A 12,597-nucleotide genomic window follows, 5' to 3' on the forward strand; every position below is an offset into this window, starting at 1 on the left:
GAATCTTTAAAACATGTACCATCTGATTATTTAGGCAGGTGCACTGACCTGTTTTCCCTTAGATCATCAAAAAAAAAAATGACAGCCAACACAATAGCCGTCCAGTGTGAATGAATCAAAATTTTATCTTTTTTTTTTTTTTTTGGTCAGGTTGGCGAAAAATTTATTTTTTGGTGTGGCGCAGAGTCTTAGTAATTAGTTTTTGTGTGCCATGAGATGAAAAAGTTTGAAAATCGCTGATTTATATCAATCAGCAATTTGTTTTTTAATTAAAAAATGTGTCCCAAAGATATCTCCCTGTTAGCCCAGATCTATGGAATTCTTTGAATAGATGCTTAGCTTACTATCCCATTCTATGGGCAGGTTTTTTTTTTTTTTTTTTTTTTAAGATTTTATTTACTTTTAGAGAGAGGGGAAGGGAGGGAGGAAGACAGGAAAAGAAAAATCAATGTATGAGATTAGTTGCCTCTCACATGCCCCCAACTAGGGACCTGGCCCACAACCTAGGCATGTGCCCTGGATTGGGAATCAAACTGTCAACCTTTTGGTTCGCAGGCTGGCACTCAATACACTGAGCCATATCAACCAGAGCTACAGGTAGGTTATTGAAATAACCCCTTGTATATGGACATTTAGGTGGTTTCCACTGTCTCACAACTAGAATGCAACAATTTACTAAGTGATTTTCCTATTTCCACTCTTGTTCCCCTTCCTTCTGTTTTCAGAACAGCAGCCAGTTATTTCATTAAAAGCAGAGAGTAAATCAATGCTAAAACCTCCCAGGACTCCCACCTCATTCAGAATGAAAATCAAAGTCCTTATAATGGCCTAGTTGGTCTGTGTCCTGTCCCAGAACATCTCTGGCCACAACTCCTGATATTTTCCTCCTTGTCCGTTTGATCCAGCCACCCTGTTTCCTAGCTATTTCTAAAACATTCCTGCCATGCTCCTGCCTTTGCTCTTGCTGTTTCCTGTGCCTGGAACTCTCTTCCTTCAGTTACCTGCATGACTCATTCCTTCACCTGCTTCAGGTCTTTGCCCAAATGTCTCTGACCCACCCTATTGAAAATTGCAAAACTCTTTTACAGAGATAAGGCCCAAACAGTGATGGCTGAAATTGTGGCTAGGATGGATCAGATGTGGCTGTGCTTCCTTCCAGCTCTAAAATTCTGCTTTGGTGATTTCAGACCTCACAGTCTCTCATTCACAAAGAATGGGAACTTGAGACAGCTTAGAATGTAATTCATGCAGAAGGAATGAAAAGAGAGGAATCCCTTGGACCAGGCTTACCTCTTGTTAATTCTGGAAAGCCTTGGGAATTTCTTGCACACACCCTGGCCTGCCTCATTCATTCACTCACTGACTCACTGGGCACCATCTGCCTAGTAGGTCCTGGAGGAAACACAAGTCTGATGCCCTCTCCCTCCTGATATAAAACAAACTGTCTCTGTCTCCATCCTCATCCCAGGTCTGGCTTCTCCGTGGCCCTACATCTACCTGGAACTCAGATGATGTGTCTGCTAGAAGTGGGCAGTCACAGCCCAGGCTGACCCTGCCCTCCCTTTCTGTCCAGTCCCTCCTTTCTTCTCTTTTCATTATCTACATTTGGGGCCTGGGGGCGAATGACTTTGCATTTATCACCTCCTAAGACACTACGCCATTTATTTATTTACCTTATTTAGTGTTTGTCTTCTTCACTAGAAGGTCAGCTAACTCAGGACAGAGATTTTGTCTTTTCTTACTGTTGAATGCCCACACTTAGCACAGTGACTGACACAGAGTAGGTCCTCAATAATTGCTTCAGTGACTGTGCCTCTGTCAGAAAGTGGATGAGTGTGTCTCTTGGAACTAAACTTAGAAATAGAAACCCTAGGTCGCAAGGCATACATGTTTGTCATTTTAGTAGACGTTGCCAAATTGCCCTCTAGAGCAGAGGAATACATCCATTCTCCCACCCACTGAGTTACCTTGCAAATCCTTGATACTTTCCAACTTCTAATTTTGGTCAATCTTGGTCAGTCTGATGGGTGAAAAATGGTACCTCTTTGTTTAAATTTCCCATACTACTGGTAAAGAAAGCCAAGCAACTTTTTATGTCTTCAATGCCCAGTTTTGTTTATTTTTCTAAGAATTGGCTATTTTCCCCATTTTTTTTTCTATTGATTTTTATTTATTTATTTATTTTGTCCTTTTCTCAGGAGATTCATAAGAGACTTTTTGTTTGTTCACATTCTGGGTTCTAATCCTTTGTTACACATGTTGGAAATATTTCACCTCTCAGTCTTGTTTTTCTTTTGTCAAACAGAATTTTAAAATTTTGGTTTGGTTGGTCTTTTCTTAATTTTTGTCTTAATTTTTTCTTTTGTCTTACTTAAAAATTTCCTACCCCAACATCATCACCATATTCTTTTAAGACTTTAAAAATTTTAATTTGTAACTGGTACAGGATAAAAAAGCTAACATAATATTTTCCCCAAATGAAAAGCAAATGTCCCAACTCCAGTATTTGTTTGTTGCCGTCTGATTTGAAATTCTACTCAGCATTTACTAAATTCTGATATACATAGGTCTGTTTATGCACTCAAACACTTCTAATGATTTTTAAAAATTTCTATGGCAATAGCCTACATAAAAAAACTTTTGCATAAATTTCAAACACATATCTCTATATGAGTATGTGTATGCATATATGTGTCATGAACCTGTCACTCAGCTTCACCAATTATCAATTTTTGCCTAATCTTGTTTCATTTATACTCCCACCTATTTTTCTACATACTCCCAATTATTTTGAAACAAATTCTAGAGTCATTTCACCCCTTCCATTTTTATGTGTATCTCAAAAAATAAGAAGTATTAAAAAACAAACCAAACTAAACTGAAACAAAAAAACCCTTACAGTTTATTTTTTGAAAAAACTAGATCTTTTGTCCTGTAGAGTTTTCTCATCTGGATTTTGCTGATTGTATCCCCATGGAGTCAATTAACCATACTTTAAAAATTACTATAATTTCATAATATTTTAATGTTTATGAGATCTGGTATGGCAAGTCCCCCCTCTTTTCAAAATTCAGATTCCACTTCTTGTGCTTTTCTTATGCCATATACATTTTATAATCAACTTGGCAAGGTTTATAACAAAACCTATTGGGATTTTAATTGGAATATAAGGGAGAATTAACATCTTTATAATATTGATTTTTCCCACCCATTAACAATGTAAATCCATCTTATTTGATTATTTTTAGTTATTCAACAAAGTTTTAGTTTTTAATTTTCCCATAAATGTCTTGGGTCATTTTTTTAAATTTACTTTTAAAGAGATTTTATTTATTTACTTTTAGAGAAAGGTGAAGAGAGAGAGAGAGCAAAAGAGAGGGAGAGAAAGTGGGTTGCCTCTCACACACTCCCAACTGGGGACCTAGCCAGCAGCGCAGGCATGTGCCTGGACTGGGAATCGAACCAGTGATCTTTCAGTTCACAGGCTGGCGCTCAGTCACTGAGACACACCAGACAGGGCACATTTTTAAAATCTTCGTAGCTTCTGTTGTTATTATGGATGGCGATCTTTTTGTTCTCGTCCTTATTATTTTCTAATTGATTATCAGTGATGTACAAGCGCAGACATTCTTAATTCAAATCCCATCTCCTTTACTTATCACGTGATTTTAGACAAATTTACTCAACTTCTGAGTCTTTGTTGTCTCTTCTACAATACGAGAATAAAAACACTAGCGATGTACCTGGAATTAAAACGGAAGGACGACGCATTCAATATACTGCGGTTTTAAACCAGTTAATATCAGGGTGTGGACTGGATAAAGAATTTGAGGGACACCTTCATTGGTAGAGACGCTGAGGGCGAGTCCATGTTGCATGCAGGGGATTCTATATTAAAATGAAGCGAATTCCTATCAATATTCAGGCACAAGGCACAACTATAAGGAGAATATTAAAATTAAGATTTTCTTCTGTGAAAGTTTTGAGGAGGTCTAGGATGGACGCTGTTCTGTTACCGAAATCGACTCCTCAGCTCTTCAGTTGGTACCACCTTTCCCAAACAGTTTGGAGCCAGGCATTCTGGGCTTTGTAGTAAATTCCTTGTTAGAGAGGTTTCAATAGGCTCACGCAGTCGCCTGAGACTACGTTTCCCAGAGGTCTTCTGGGCAGGTTGTTTGCTCGTCCCTTATCGTGACTTCCGGCGTTGTGCAATCCCTAGGGCCAATCGGGAGGCTGGGATTGCCGGGTCCTGGCAGTCTGATTGGTGCATTCGACTGGCAAGCCTGGGTTCAAATTTTCAACGGTACTCAATGAATCCCGCGGCGTTTCTTGCGGGCGCTCCGCCGTTACAGCTGAGACGAGGTGAGCCAAAGGGAGAAAAGGGGAGCAGCTGGACCACGGGGGTTCCTATCCCTGATTTTTGAGCGACTGAAGGTCACCTCCAAACCCCCAGTTCGGTCCGCGTCTCAAGGCTTGGGCTTCTGTTGTGGGGCGCCGTCCTGGCCCGGGCGGAGAGGAAGCCGGGCTTCCAGCCACCCTTCTCTTCGTTACAGGATTTTCCCGAGAAGTCTGTCCGGGCCAAGTCTAGTGGGCTGTATCTGGAGATAGAGGTGGGGACCGGCCGTGGGAAATAGGGGGAAGAGAGAGTTGTGAGAGGCTGTAGGCTAATAGTAACGGGAAAAGTTATTACCACGCACCCGAGTTAAGTACTTACTGAACTAAGCATTCTGCATGCGCTTTCTCAATTTTCGCATAAGCCAGTGAAGTAGGTGCTACTCTTAGACCCACTTTCTAGAGAAGGAAACTAAGGCCCACAATCTAGGTAAATTTAGAGAAATGGGTGAAACAGTAGCCTTGCCCTCAAGAAGTGTGTCATTTGGTGGAGCAAAACAGATGTGGTCACAACTACATTTCAGAACTTTTGTGTGAAATAGATAAATGAGGTGATGTGAGAACACACTTGAGGGAGAGTTTAATTCCACTTGGAGTTGTGTTTCTGTTTGGCGTTTTAAATTAATTCTGTTTTATCCATATTTGCCCAGCCCTCTCCCTTTATATCTAAAAACTAGGTATTATTGCCTTTCTAATTTCTTGTCCTAGAACATTTACAGATAGGAAAGGAAAGAACTGTGAACCAGGCTATAATATTGTAGAATTGGTTTGCCCCCTTTTTCTTTATATATGATTTCTTTTTCTCACATATAGTTTTCTAGTAATTAAATACCAAGGATTTCCCCCACATGAGTCCTGCTTAAGATAAGACAGAATCTGAGTGCTATACTGATTTTGCTTTTAAGGGCATTGCTTGGTGTACTCCCAGGTTCAGCCTTACATTGTCTTGACATCCTATGGCCTTTAAAAAAATTACCTCATCAGATGTCAAAAATTGGATTTTTTACTATTACAATAAGGATATTCTTGTGTTGTGGCTTCACTGTTAAACTCCCCGGGTCAAGAAACCACCCCCATATCACTGTTGGTTGTTTTGGAGTAGCACTGTTGAATGTGTCAGCTCAGTATTAAGTTGTCACTCTTGGGATCAGAATTATTGTAGCTCCCAGCTCACCAAGCTAATTAATTGACTTTTGAAGGACTACTGTATGCTCAAGTTGGTGTTGGATACTGTCGGTATAGTAAGTACATGATGTACTTACTCAAGGGGTTTTCTGGTATGCTTGAGGACAAAAGACAGATTCAAATTGACAAATGACAACCAGAACAAATTAAGACAGCAACTGAGTGCTTTATTGTTTTGTATTGTAAGTGCCCTAGCAAGTTAGAGGTGAGGGAGATCAATGAAGCTTAAAGGCAGACAAGGGTGTCTTTGTGAAGCAGGTGGGACATGAACTGGCTCTGGATAAGCGAAGTTTATGGGACAAGAACTAGAACAGTCGTGGTACATGGAAGTCACCCACTTAATATCTGTTGAATTGGCTAGGCAGGAGGGCGTTATCTAAATTGACTACAAAATGGCAGGTATGAAAAAATGGACTTAGTCATCTACGTTGGTAAATTTGTTTAAACTTTGAAATTATATAAATAAAATAGGACTTCATGTCAAGATGGAGGTATAGGTAGACATGTTTCACCTCCTTGCGCAACCATAGAAGGATCACAACTAACCTCAAAACAAAAACTACCCAGAACTGCCAGAAAATTGAACTATATGGAAGTCCGACAACCAAGGATTTAAAGAAGCTGTATTCATCCAGATGGGTAGGAGGGGCAGAGATGGAGAGTTGGGGTGGAGAGGACTTGGTGTGGTGGCCAGAGAAATGTGAGGTCCCACATTCATGTGTGGTGGATAAAAATAAAAAATTGGAGGGATACCTTGGCAGCTAGCGATCCCAGCCCCAGGCCAGACTTCACAGCCCAAGGTTCCAGTACTAGGAAAATAAAGCCTCATAACCTCTGGCTGTTAAAACCAGTGGGGGTTGGGGTAGTGGAAGAAATTGCTGGTCTCTCAGGAGAATCCTTTTAAAGGGCCTGCATGGTCCTAGAATGTACACAAACCCACCCGCTCTGGGAACCACCATTAGGGCAACAGCTAGAAGGGGGTGAAGTGACTGGAAATGGGGCGAGTGCCAAGCAAGCCAGCAGCAGCCAGGCAATGGCATTGTACCCTTTCTGACCCCTCCCTCACATACAGAGCGACAAAGTGGTGAAGCGGGTTGCCCTGCCCTGTCCAATACCTAAGTCTCTGCCCCTTAAAACATAACGGATGCACTAAGACGGAGTCAAGCAGCTCTACCTAATACACAGAAACAAATACAAGGAGGCTGCCAAATTGAGGAGACAAAGAAATATGGCCCAAGTGAAAGAACAGAACAAAACCCCAGAAAAGAACTAAACAAAATGGAGATAGCCAACCTGTCAGATACAGAGATCAAAACACTGGTGATAAAGATGCTTAGAGAACTCACTGAGTATAGCAAAAGCATAAGGGAAAAAATGAAGGCTACACTAAGTGAAATAAAGAAAAATCCACAAGGAACCAACAGTGAAGGGAAGGAAGCAAAGGTTCAAATCAATGATTTGGAACATGAGAAAGAAATAAACATTCAACTAGGACGGAATGAAGAAAGAAGAATTCAAAAAAACTAGAAAATAAGAAGACTGGTACATCTCCAAAAGTGCCAACATCTGAATCATAGAGATACCAGAGGGGAAAGGAAGAGCAAGAAATTGAAAACTTAGTCGAAAAAATAGTGAAAGAAAACTTCCCAAATTTGGCAATAGAAATAGACATGCAAGTCCAGGAAGCACAGAGAGTACCAAACAAGATGGATACAAAGAGGGATATATCATAATTAAAATTCCAAAGGTTAAAGATAAAGAGAGAATCTTGAAAGCAGCAAGAGAAAAGACTAGAGTTACCTACAAAGGAGTTCCCATAAGACTGTCAGCTGATTTCTCAAAAGAAATTTTGCAGACAAGAAGGGGGTAGCAAGAAGTTTTCCAAAGTGGTAAAAAGCAGGAATCTACAACCAAGATTACTCTGTCTAGCAAAGCTATCATTTAGAATGGAAGGGCAGTTAAAGACCTTCCCAGACAAGGTAAAGCTAAAGGAGTAGTTCATCATCACCAAGCCATTATTACATGAAATGTTAAAGGGAATTATTCAAGAAAAAAGACCAAAACTATGAACATTAAAATGGCAATAAATTCACAACTATCAACAACTAAATCTAAAAAACAAAAATTAAGCAAACAACTAGAACAGGAACAGAACCATAGATATGGAGACCATTTGGAGGGTTATCATCAGGGAGGAGGAAGGGGGAGAATGGGGAAAAAGGTATAGGGATTAAGAAGCCTAATTGGTTGGTACAGAATAGACAAGGGGATGTTAAAATAGTACAGGAGATGGAGAAGCCAGAGAACTTACATGCATGGCCCATGGACATAAACTAGGGGGGGATTGCTGGAGGGAAGGGGGTACCAGGCAGATGGGGGCAAAGAGGGAAGAATTGGAATACCTGTAATAGCATAATCAGGAAAATATTCTTTAATAAATAGGGTTACTTTGGTCAGCCTTATGCTTAAGTCCGTGTATTCTAACCTTAATTTATCCTACAGTTGCAGTTAAGCTTCTCCAGGAGATGGGATTGTGGGAAAGGTCCTCCATTTCTTGTTCAGGAACCAGGAGAGGTTCAGAGTTCTTCTATATCCTCTATATATTTGTTTTTGTTTTCTCTAGCCTTTTATGGGTCTCTTCTTTAATTCTTTTTAAATTGTTGGGGAAGAAAGGAGGAGGAGAGATTCAAATGCCCCTTGGCAAACTGAATTTTCTTTGCCATGGTAAAGGTAGTGTTATCAGAGAAACCCTGCTTGTTCTCACTGACGTAATAAAGGATTACAGAGCAGTGAGCCTATTAGTGTGCACAAAAAGTTTATTAGTGAATGGGAGCGCAAAAGCAAGGGTGGCCAAAGGCCGGGGCGGCAAGCTTGCCCTAGGGTGTCCAGAGAGCCAAGAGAGTGATTCCTTTGTTCTGAGGACTTACATAGTTGGCGGGATGGGGTGAAGAAGTTACATATTGATTGACGAATAAAGGTGGTGCCAGCTTTTCTTGGGAGAATGTGACTACCCAAACTTACCCGAATCCTTATATTGCTCAAGACTCTATTTGTTCATTTTGTGTTCGTGACGAGAAGCAGGCAATTAATCAAAGTTGTTTTATGGACTTTTTCTTTGGGCACTGTAGACCCTGTCCCAACTTTCTGGCCTTGGGATGAAAGCACAGTTTCAAAGGCTCTCCTTCCCAGATGGTGGAAAGGACACATAGAATTCCAAGCACTTTCCTCCTTCCCTGCTAACATAGTGTTTTTTTGTGATGTTGGAACACCTGGCAATATTATCAGACCAGGCCCAGGACTGCTGAGTTAGGGGGTGAGACATGTCTCCCTCTGCTACTCATTCAACTGTAACAGTACGAAGTGGAATTGACTATGGGGAGATCAAACAGGTCAGGCAATTCTGTGACTAGATCAGTTTTTGAGATGGGCATAGAGATCAGCAGCCCAGCATACTTTGTGAAAAAGGTGTAGATAACAGGTGGGGTTCTGTTTTTTGTCTGCTTACATAGAGAAACTTAATTAGGGGGAAATTAAAGATTGGTAAGAAAGATACAGAGTTGTATGTAGGATCTTACTTTGGAAATATTTTTAAAATGCTATATCTTCTTTTTAAAATAAAGAAAGGTAGTAAAAGTTTTTTCATATTTTAAGTGTGCCTAACCATTTGTCCTGTTTGAAAAGAAGTGCACATTAACACCCATAAATTGCAGGTTTTGGAAAAGTTTCTATAAAGTGGGAGTAGGTCATATGAAGGATACCAGGAGACAGCAAATGTACGCTAAAAAAATTTAAGAACACTTTTACACTGATGAAACAACAATCTGTTAACAATTTGGCATTTTGGGGATCCATGCAATTTAGAACTTAGTTCTCAGAGCACTCTTTGGTTTAAAGAGTGGGTATCCTTGGTGTATAGCTCCTTCCTGTTCTCTGTTAACCTTTTTTACTACAGAGAACTTGAACCTGTTTTATCATGTCTCTGTTTCTTCTAGGTTATTGATAAGTACTTGCTAGACTTCAAGATTTCAGAAGAGAGGTGAAAGTATATTGAAACTTTGATTGGACTGACAGATTAAACCAGAGGTAAGGTTGTGTCCACGGTGAGTTACATTAAAAAAGAATAAGGGAAACATTAATATATTAGCTTCAAAAGTGTTTAAATATGTTTAACCTTTATTAATAAAGTAACATGTTGGAACAAAATTTATTTAATACTAGGAAAGCAAAAGAAAACAATATAGCAAAAGAAAGGAAAGCAAAACAATAAAGCGAAAGAATAACCCATTATTCTACTTCTCATTAACTACAGGTAACATTTTGATAGGTTTCTTTCTAGTGTTCTTTTTGTGCCTATATTTGGTTTTAAAAATCATGCACTGAAAGCCTTCGTTTTTTTCCCCACTTAATAGGTTTTTGTGCCATTAAAATTTTGTAGAACATAATTTTCATGGTTATGTAGTATTCCATTACTATATGGTTCTACTGTAGTATTTTACCTAGAGAAATCTTTGGTCAAAAATAATGCATATTTTTAAGGACTTTGGTATATAACACCAAATTGCCTCTTAGGAAAATGGTGCTGATTCACATACCCACTGACAATGTGCAATATATTCACACTGGCACAAATTTATAAATTAAAAATATGTAATACATTAGCATTGTGCAAAAATCAAAATAATGTAAAAAGATTTGTAGTAGTTAGAAAGTCTTCTTCCAACCCTGTAATTGTTTATCTCACTCCCTGCCACCTCATAGATAATCAGTTATTTTAGGTTCTTGGGTGTGTGTGTGTCTTCCCAAACCTTTTTTTTTTTTTTTAATTCGTTTATTGTTTTTCTATTACAGTTGTCCCACTTTTTCCCCCATTGCTCCCCCGACCCCACCCACCTCTTCTCCCACAGTCAGTCCTCACCCCATTGTCCATGTCCATGGGTCATTTATACTAATTCCTTGACTAGATCTTTCCCCTTCTTACCCCCTTCTCGCCCCCCTTCTCCCCCTCCCCCAACCCTTTTGAAGCATATAAATCTCTATAAGATGAAGAGATTGAAATTTGTTGAGGATTATAACCTGGAACCCCAGTGTCAACCCTTACAAACTTTCAGTTTCTTACTCTTGGAACATCAGAACTCTTGGATATTCTACAAAGATTTTCTCTTAGTATTCTACAAAGATCTGTGTCATTACTTGGCCTAGAAGTAAATGGCATCATTGATTTCTATCCAGGTCCTATTAGTTGTATATGTGGATTATGATTATATTATAGAGCTGGTGGATAAATTAAATGAACAGAACTGAGTAATTCTTTTGAGAGAGTATAGGAAATTCACAAGTTTGGGAGAGAAATGATAGAAAAATATATTTGATTGAGGTTTCTGGACAGTGATGAACTAAAACAAGTGTCCATGTGTCCTGTGCTGACTTCTGAGTGCTTGGACAGTGAGGGATTGTCATTGGATTTTAAATTGACCCAATTTTGGAAGCTTCATAGATCTGTTTCTGTAAACAGATCCAATTTCAACACAGAAGTTAGCAAACATAAATGTGGAAACACAAAGTCCATTAACTTCCTTCAGACTTAGTTTGTGACTTAGTTAAAATTGCATGCTGGATTATGTTGCCATTTACTGACTCCTGCTGATCTCTAGAAAAAAATTTAGGTGTTTTCTCCCTGGGTAAGATGAAAATAACTCAACTCTATTTAACTTGTGGTATTGTAACAGGATCTCTTATCCCCTTGTGAATGTAGGAGAGGGTGTCCCTGGGGGAATGGCATTGCCTGGGATGGGACCATATTAACTAACTACACTTCCTAATGAAGTCTTGAGTTGCTCTGTTTATGACATTACCAGTTGTTTAACTCATGATTTTTTCCTGCAGTAGAAATAGGCAGGACACAGCTTTAAAGCCGGATAGTGAGGTTCTAATTGAGAGCATCTATCACACCAAAGTCTTTGTTTTTCTTAGGAGCTGCCAGTACACTATTTCAGCCTTGCTTAGAATGCACCCTTTTGCCATTTCCCCCCGCCCGCTTCTGAACTTGCACCTTTTGATTTATAGAGCTTGTCAAGGCTAGTTATTTTTGGTTCAAGAGTGAAGAGAGACAGGAGGTGATAGAGGTTAATTTCAGATGACTGTGGACACAGGTTACATTGCTTCTTTTGCAGTCTTTCCCAGTTGTGTACTTTACCCCCATTTGTTTCCTCTTACGATTTATCTCTTCCCCTAGAAAAAGTCAACATTCATCTTCGCGTATAGAACTCTGCAGGTCTGTTTCTATCTTTTAGGTATAACTTTTACCAGGAAGCCTGCTCTGACCCTTCTTTACTCTGTTTGTCTCCTCTGCACTTCCGTATTATATCCTTAGTTGCCCTTGGTTTATCCCCCATTATAGCAAGGATCATAATTGTATTCTCCGCTCAACTGTAGGTTCCTTAAGGGAAGGGACTATGTATATTCTTTCTGTCTTTGTTTTTTGGAAACAAAACTAAGCTGTATGATATGATGGACAGCACTTAATAGGGAGTTTTTAAAAGGAAACTAGTTCATAAACATACGGGAGAGGCTTCTCATATCTATTGTAGGTGTATTTGTCAGAAGTGTTTTTTCATTTATGTTTCTAGATTTGCAGGAGTCTGAAGCTATGGTGAATTTAGATAATTTTGAAATTTGATACTGATTCTGTTTCTCTTGCTTGGCAGCCTAATTTGTTTGGGGAAATGTGGTTGACGCATGGTCTTTTTTTTCTTTTTTTTTTTTTTAGTGAGACCTGTTGACAGAAATTCAGTCTTGATTAAGGGGTGCAGGAAGGCATCCAGTTCCCACCATGCATGAGGCTCTCCCATTTAAACAGTTGGCGTTGGCCCTGGCCTACTCCATTTACCACTAAGCCTTGTGCTCTTTAGTTTTTGAAGGTTTTATTTATATCCTAATATTTATTATTGATGGGAGAGGCAGTGTGGTGAAACTGGCATATCCCTGTAGTTACTTTTGGCTTTGTTCATGTTCTCGTGCTAT

The 12,597-nt window shown here is 39.4% G+C and overlaps 1 protein-coding gene across 2 annotated transcripts in view; it reads left to right on the forward strand.

The window, feature by feature from the left end:
- The first annotated feature begins 4,277 nt into the window (after positions 1-4,277).
- TPX2 (TPX2 microtubule nucleation factor) overlaps positions 4,278-12,597 on the forward strand; it is a 49,688-nt gene continuing 41,368 nt past the window's right edge. For both annotated transcript variants that reach the window (XM_090286196.1, XM_090286197.1), the window contains exons 1-2: positions 4,278-4,362; positions 9,570-9,660. The gene's annotated coding sequence lies outside the window, so the exon portion shown is untranslated. The remainder of the gene's footprint in view (positions 4,363-9,569; positions 9,661-12,597) is intronic.

Source organism: Furipterus horrens, unplaced genomic scaffold (genome assembly GCF_987537825.1).
Source record: "Furipterus horrens unplaced genomic scaffold, mFurHor1.1.pri manual_scaffold_8, whole genome shotgun sequence".
Classification (NCBI taxonomy): Eukaryota; Metazoa; Chordata; class Mammalia; order Chiroptera; family Furipteridae; genus Furipterus; species Furipterus horrens.